Source organism: Chinchilla lanigera, unplaced genomic scaffold, assembly GCF_000276665.1.
Source record: "Chinchilla lanigera isolate Chin_1 unplaced genomic scaffold, ChiLan1.0 scaffold00067, whole genome shotgun sequence".
NCBI lineage: Eukaryota > Metazoa > Chordata > Mammalia > Rodentia > Chinchillidae > Chinchilla > Chinchilla lanigera.
The window spans coordinates 9,958,064-9,966,009 of NW_004955468.1; positions in this window are offsets into that span (position 1 = coordinate 9,958,064).

The following is a 7,946-nucleotide window of genomic DNA, read 5'->3' on the forward strand; positions in this document are numbered from 1 at the left end:
CGTGAGTTCAGTTCCCGGTACCGGAAAAAAAAAAAAAAAAAAAAAAACAACAACAACAAAAAAAAAACAAAACAATCATCCCAAGTGGGACGATGAGTCTTAAACACCAACTCAAGCAATGTAATCAAAGCTTTCAACTGCTCTGAAAAGGGGGGATTCTGAGTCCTCCAGTTATACAAATCACTAATGGGGAAGGGAATACACACCAGGGTAGGCTGAAGGTTCCCTCTTGGTCCTACCACAGAAAGGCTAAACAGGGGCTGGAGCTGAGGAGGAGACCTCCTTGTCTGAGTCAACCACCAGGTAGGGGGAGGGATGCCTGTGGTGGCAAGAAGAGTGAGAAGCCCCGGGCTCATACCATGCAGTGTCCCCCACTAGGCTGTGAAACCAGGAAAGAGCCCTCACCCAGCTAGGAAGGGCATCCAGCAGGGGCATCAGGTGGATTGGAATAAGGTGGCAGGAGATCAGAGATAAGATCATCCTCCTCTGGGGTGGATCATCCTCAGAGATAAGATCATCCTCCTCTGAGGGTAAAATGGGATGCTTCTGTTCTGAGGAATTTTCTGCAATAACCAGAACTTGATCAGGAAATACACAAACATACGTTCTGAGCTACTGAGGCAATGATCAAACTGCACACAGCCAGGAATCTATGTATGGAAACAGATCCCGATGCCCAGGCTTCCAGTAAAGATATTCCACACCCTATTGTGCTACCAGAGGGTCAATCATCCCCTCTGGGGGCCAGCCTACTCCAAAAGAAGGCCATTCTAGTTCACACAGCATACAAAATTTCACTTTCTTCGTCCTTACCCCATAGTCTCCTTAAATTTATCAAAGTTCTTGATCATGCATTCCAGCACAGTTGGCTAGCTGCCAGTTGCACCCATAGCAACTGAATAGAGCAATCACGTGCTCTGGTCACAACGCAAGCAGGAGAAAAAGGCTAACAAAGTTAAAAAAAGTAGCTGCAGTTGTAGCAATTCGGAGCAGTCAGGCTGGATCCAGGTCTCTCTGAGCTTTGAGGTGGACAATGTAGAATGGCAGGAAGGGCAGAAACAGGACCACCACCAGACCTCCAATCCAAAGAATAGCCTCAGGTGCAATAACCTGTAAGCACAGGCGCATTTGGGGGCAGAACAAAAAGACACAGAGCAGACAAATGGACAAACAAATCAAACTGATCCTGGGAATTATGAATAGCCTCTGACCACCAATTTAAAACACTTTAAACACCAGAACTGACCAAACCTCAAACTCAGAAACTGATTCTGAACAAACCCAGAGACAAATTCTGGACAAATGCAGAGATAAAAACTCTGCTCAAATTCCCAGCTATGCTGAGACCATACAGCTGCCGGGCCTAGGAGCCCAGGTCCGTTAAATTGTCAGTCTGGAGAGAAAAATCAAAGGCAAGCAATAGAACCCAATGTTGAATCTTACCTAGGTTGGAGAGTTGATTTCTGTTTTTGCAGCCTCCATGTCCCAGCTCACAGTTGCCCCCATGTGGTCAGCTGAAATCAGCTGGGACACCCTGCCACCTGAAGAGCAACCAGTGAGGTTGGGAGGCACAGGACCTCCTCAAAGGAGGGTCCTTCCCCTGAGTTACAAATCTCGCTGCCAGGGCCTCCAATTGTTATGGCGAGATTCAGCGGGACAGGCATTCACAAGAGACTGAAAATGCAGGAACAAACAAAACTTTATTCAAGAACCAGCTGATGGACAGTCTCTGACAAGGAGTCAGAGAGGATGTCGGCACCAGTCTGGGGTCCACCTCCAGTTTAAATACCCTTTTGGGTTTCTGTAGTAACCATACATCCACATTAGCTCATTTTGGGGAATTTAATAAGAATGTCACAGAATTGTCACTAGGTTTACATTTTCCAGAAGTGGCTGGTCATGTGTCGGTCAGGCAGACCTAAGGTGGACATTGTGGTTTAATGTTTAGCTCACTCCCAATTTGTTTTGTTTGTTCAGTTCCTATTTTATAGCTCTGCTTTTTGGTAGGTTTTATGACTAACCATGGGGGAGGGGGTGAGGAATGAGTTCATCTACAGTTTAAGTGAACTTAAGTGACTTCACTTAAAAATAGGGTTACAGAAAAGAAAAATGGAATTTCTCTTGCCCTATCACCTAACCTATATCTTCTGGTATGGTCCTTGCCAGTTATGAGAGTGAGCACTGCTAAGTACTCACTTTCTCCAACTTCACTGCTCGAGTGAGGAAAGAAATAGTTATCTGTCCAGATGGGGGAAAGGACAGGGTCGTGTGCTGACCACTTAAATCCCAAACACCTGATCATCCATGGACTCTGAGCTGGGCTGAGTCTTCTCACCAAGACAAAGCAACAGTCTCAAGAGCTTCCAGCCTCCCATGGATCTCCCACCCTGACAGCATTTAGTTCAAATTTCTAATGTGGAAGAAAGGAAATTAAAGTTTATCAAGTGTTGGGGATCACAAATTATAAACTGGGTCTAGAGGATGCCCAAGCTTGTCCTTGTCCTTGTCCTGCCCTGTGAGCCAGATTGGAATGTGGAAATTAATTCCCTGTTCTTTTCTGGTCACAGCTGGAAGCCCTAGTGCTAATGACTTCTGTGGCACTCACAGGTCAAGGTAGGACCTACCAAAGATGATAAGGCACCTGGGGAAACTGCAGTTGCTTCACTGCTCTCCTGTCTCTTGATTGTCCACAAGAATGCTTTGTTCGTTCTAAGTCTTGCCAGCCTAGCCAATTGTCTAGCACATCCAGCCATGATTGCCTCACCATTTTCCTCAATGAATGAATATCAACGTTCTGGGTGGGCTTTTGTTCTCTGTGGATCATTCCAGATTCCTGCCTGCACCTCTATTTTGTCTCCTGCTCTTTCTTTCCCCATGTGCCCCTGTAACACTTGGCAGAAGACTGGGGACTCACTGCATCAGTCTCTGATAACTGGTACCATGGAAAGGGCCTCTGATAACCAAGCCCTCATTAAGATACTTTTCTAGGTTCTTTGACTTGTTATTTTATTCATAACAACAAACCTGAGAGACAATAATAACAATTATTTATTGTACTATTTTTAAAAAAAATAGCAGCTACTGAGCTACGCGCTTTACCTACATCAGATCATTTTACCCTCTTGAGTAACTGAGGCTCAATGAGATTGAGTAAATTGCTCAAGGCCATTGGGAACCTAGCTTTAGAACTGAACATTTAATTCTTGATTAAGAAAAAACATTCCAACACAAGGTTCTTTTCTTTCAAATGCTCTTTCTATTGTAGTGCTTTACTTACCTTGCTCAGAAATCTAGAGTAATTAGTTTTCTTCTAGTTTTTATTTTTAAGTGAAATTATATATAAAAATACAACATGGTTTGATATGTATGTGGTTGTTACAATCAAATAAATTAATATATCAACTGCCTCACTTATTAATTTATTATTTTATTTATGTACAGTGGTGGGACTACCTGGTCTAGTTTCTTAGTAAATTTTCATCACACACATCATAGCGTGATGTTATTATTTTCCATTTATTTTGTGTCAGTAAAAACTCATTCTTGGGAGTTTATAATGCCTTCTGATCACCCACTCAATCCCTGTTTTCACTCAGACTGGGAAATGTGACTCCCACACATGTCTTCCTGTTCCCATTATTCCCTTTTGTACTTTGAAGAACCTTTCCTAGGGACACTTGCCATTCTGATCCTGAACTCATACAGGACGACTTCTGCAGGAAGTCTTTACTGTCCAAAGCTGTTATATTCTGATCACCCTAAATTCATGTTTTCCAGCCCAGTAAGATTATTCATTTATTCTTTTATTAATTCATTTCTCATTCATCCCAAAACATTAATTGAGCACTTATTTTGTGAAAGACAACACCTATTTTGCAAAAGTGACTGAGTGCAGAGCACAAAGAAAAATAATTATAAGTCAGAAGTGAAATGTGGGGGCTTCCATTGTAGCACATGATGCAATCTACAGGCACAAGCAGGGACTGTACCATGACCCTAACTAGCATAGGTATTCTTGGTGGGTAAGAAAGGAAAGCAAATGTGTAGTGAGTGCTACTGTTCAACATTAGTTCCAGTCACGTGGGTATCATCTCACTTCATATCTAGGAGCCACAGAATACTCTTCCTTCCAGAAGTATAATAGTAAATTTGTGTTAAGACATTAAGTTTGTAGTAATCTGCTTTAGCAGCATAGGAAATCACACACCAGGCTGTATTCTGAGCCCCACTCCTTTTGGTGTAAGAGGTCGCTCCTCTCCTCCCCCCTCTCTTCCCCTTCCCCCATATTTTCCCCTCTTCTCTCCTTCCTTCCCCTCTCCTCCCCTCTCCTATCCTCTCCTCTTTGTGTTTATAATGTCTTTCTTTCTAATGGCTATTTCTTCTCATGATAGAAATATTAATTTTATTAGTAGTAATTATGTAATAGGAACTATGTAGTTATTTTGATATTTTGAGCACTTGTTATGGGCTGGAAAGATATCATATGTGGTAGTTAAAGTAATTCTGAGAGATGTCCATATTCTATTCCTCAGAACTTATAGATGTGCTGCCTTACATGGCGAAGGGAATTTGAAGATATGATTAAATTAAGGATCTAGGAATCAGAACATGATACTGGATACCTGAGTAGACCCAGTGGAATCGAAAGAGTCCTTAGGAGAGTGAGAGAGAAGGCAGTGTGACAACAGAATTAGAGCTAGGGAGAGAGGGATGGGGAGAGGGAGGGAGAGAAAAATCCTAAACTTCTAGTTTTGAAGATTGAGGAACACAAGACAAGGAATATGAGAAATCTCTAGAACCTGGCAGAAGTAAAGAAATGGATTTTTTCATAGAGCCTCCCCAAAAAGGATGCAGCCCTGAAAACCAATTTTAAGACATCTACTCTCAAGAACTGTAAAATAACTGAAAACTTCCACTCTAAAATCAGGAACAAGATAAGAATGTCCACTGTCTCCATTTTTATTCAATATAGTTCTGAAAATTTTAGCCAGAACAATTAGACAAGAGAAATAAATAAAAGGAATAACTATAGGAAAAGGAAGAAGTTAAATTATCATTATTTGTGGATGACATGGTACTTTACATAGAAGACCCCAAAATCCTCACTAAAAGACTGGTCATTTAATAAGCAAATTCAGTAGTATAACTGAAAGCAAAGTCAACACTCAAAAATCAAAGCCTTCTTGTACACAAATCAAAAACTTGCTGAGAAAGAAATTAGGAAAACAATACCATTCATAATAGTACCCCCCCCAAAATGAAATACTTAAGAAGTAATCTAATGAAGAATGTAAAAAACCCCAACACTGAAAACTATAGAACTCTGAAAAAGGATACTGAAGAGGATATTAGAAAATGGAAAGATATGACTTGCTCTTGGGCAGGAAGAACCAATATAGTGAAAATTGTCATACTTCCAAACTGTTATACAGATTTAATGCATTTCCAATCAAAATTCCAGCAGCATATCTCATAGAATTAGAGAAAAAATCCTAAAATTTATTTAGAACCAGAAGAGACCTAGAATAGCAAATGCAATTCTGGGCAACAAAGGCAAGGCAGGGGGCATCACAATTCCTGACTTGAAATTAAACTATAAAGCTACTGTGATAAAAACAGTCTGGTACTGGCAAGAAAATAGGCCTGAGGATCAATGGAACAGATTAGAAGATGCAGAAATAACTCCAGACATACTCAGGCACCTTATCTTTGATAAAGATATCAAACACATTTACTGGAAGAAAGATAGCTTCTTTAAAAAATAGTGCTCGGAAAACTGCCTCTGCATATGCAAAAGATTAAAATTGGACCCATATCTTTCACCATGCACTAAATGAAATTTGAAATGGATCAAAAATCTAAACATAAAATAGAAACATTAAATCTGCTGGAAGATAGAATAGGTAAAACTCGTGAATACATTGATATAGGCAAAGACTATGAATAAACCCCCAATTGCACAGGAACTATTAAAAAGAATCAGCAACTGGGATCTCATCTTATTAAAAGCTTTTGTACAGCAAGAGAAATCAACAGTGAAGAGACAACTCTAATGTGGCAAATAATATTTGCTAGCTGTTCCTCAGACAAAGGATTATTATCGAGAACACATAAAAAACTAAAAAAAATCAGACCTCCCAAATTTAAAGACCAATCTAAAAATGGGCATCTGAGATGAATACATACTTCTCAGATGAAGAAATACAAATAGCAAATAAATATATGAAGAAATGTTCAACATCACTGGTCATTAGAGAAAATCAAATTAAAACAACATGGACATTTCATCTCACCCTGGAAAGAATGGCTATCACCAAAAAAATCAAATAATAACAAATGCTAGAGGGGCTGTGGGGGAAAAAGAACACTGCTCCACTATTGGGAGTGTAGACTGGTACAACCACTGTGGAAGTCAGCGTGGAGATTCCTTAAAAAACTAAGACTAGAGGTTCTGTTTAAGTCAGCAATTCCAGTCCTGGTTATCTTTCCAAAAGAATAAAAAGCATCATGCCATAGGGACATATGCACTCCTATGTTTATAATGGCACAGTTTGTAATAGCCAAATCTTAGAAATAACCCAGTGCCCACCAACTTATGAATGGATAAACAAGATGTAGTTTTTTCTTTGTACAATGAAGTACTACTCTGTCATAAAGAAGGATACACTCAAGACATTTCTAGGAAAATGGATGCACCTTGAGTCCCTACTGTTAAGTGAAATAAGTTAGACATACATGTGTGAACACCACATTGTTTCTCTGGTGTGAGAAACTGAAAGTGCAAATAAGGACCAAAATGTATTTTGAAATAGGAGGAAAATGTTCAAATGGGGAGGGGAACAAGAGAAAAGGGAGAGGGAAAGGAAAGAAAGGAAAAGTAAAAAGATAATGAGAAAAGAAGGAAAACATGGAAATAAAGTTTTGTAAATGGGGAGGGGAGGAGGGGTTGCAGGGAGGGTAGAGAAATGGGAAAAAATAAACCAAGTTATATCATGTACAGGTACAAATTCTCTGATTAATGTGATCATTACATACATCTAAAATGTACCAAGAAGATCTACTGTAAAAAAAGAACAGCAAGATAGTAAATTTGTGTGATTTTTAAAAATTACTAAGTTTATAGTAATATAGTTTATAGTGAATGAACTGATCAAATAGTTCTCTTAATTGTCAAAATTGCTGCCTTTGTTCCAGCTTCCAGTGCTTTGGGCTTTCATGTCCTCCTCTTCCAGCACCACCAAAATCTGCCGAATAAATACAGGCTGTCTGAAGAAATTCTTTATCTTCTTACTTCTGACAGGTCTGATCTTCCCGGAGAGCCCCAAATCATATTAGTGTCTCTTTTATTTAGGCTGTCCACCATTCACTTCTTTAGGAGATTGGTGCGAGGCCAAGACCCCAATAACTGGCCCCTAGAACAGGGACCTAAATCCTTAGACTAGTATTTTTAGCCTAAATGAGTAAGGTCCACTGAGAGTGGAAAGGGTTCGAGATGAAAGAAGGACTTCACAGGAAGAAACTTCGCTGGGAATACCTGGAGAAAAGAGGAAATGAATAGCCTTCCACAAGGAAGTAGGGTAAGTCTTCCCGCTGCATCAAAAAGTGAACTCAGTTTTCTGGGAATAAAACATGGGACAAAACCACAGATCAATTTTAGCTCTATTACAGAGTTCACCGCAAAAGGCTCCAGCCTTAGGTGTCAGGGTCATCATCCCCAGGGACATTTGGAGCAAAACTCGTTCAGCCATTTCTAGAAACTTGTTCTATAAACCTATCTGGCTGCTTATTAAAATGCTCAGGGGCTTGTGTGACAAGAAAAGACCTAACAAAAATGTTACAAGAGGTAATCAAATATAATCTATGGTTTCTTCAGACAGGCACTATAGGTTTGATAACTGGGAGAGAGTTGGAAAAAAATTTTAAAAGGGCACATGGCAGAGGAAAAA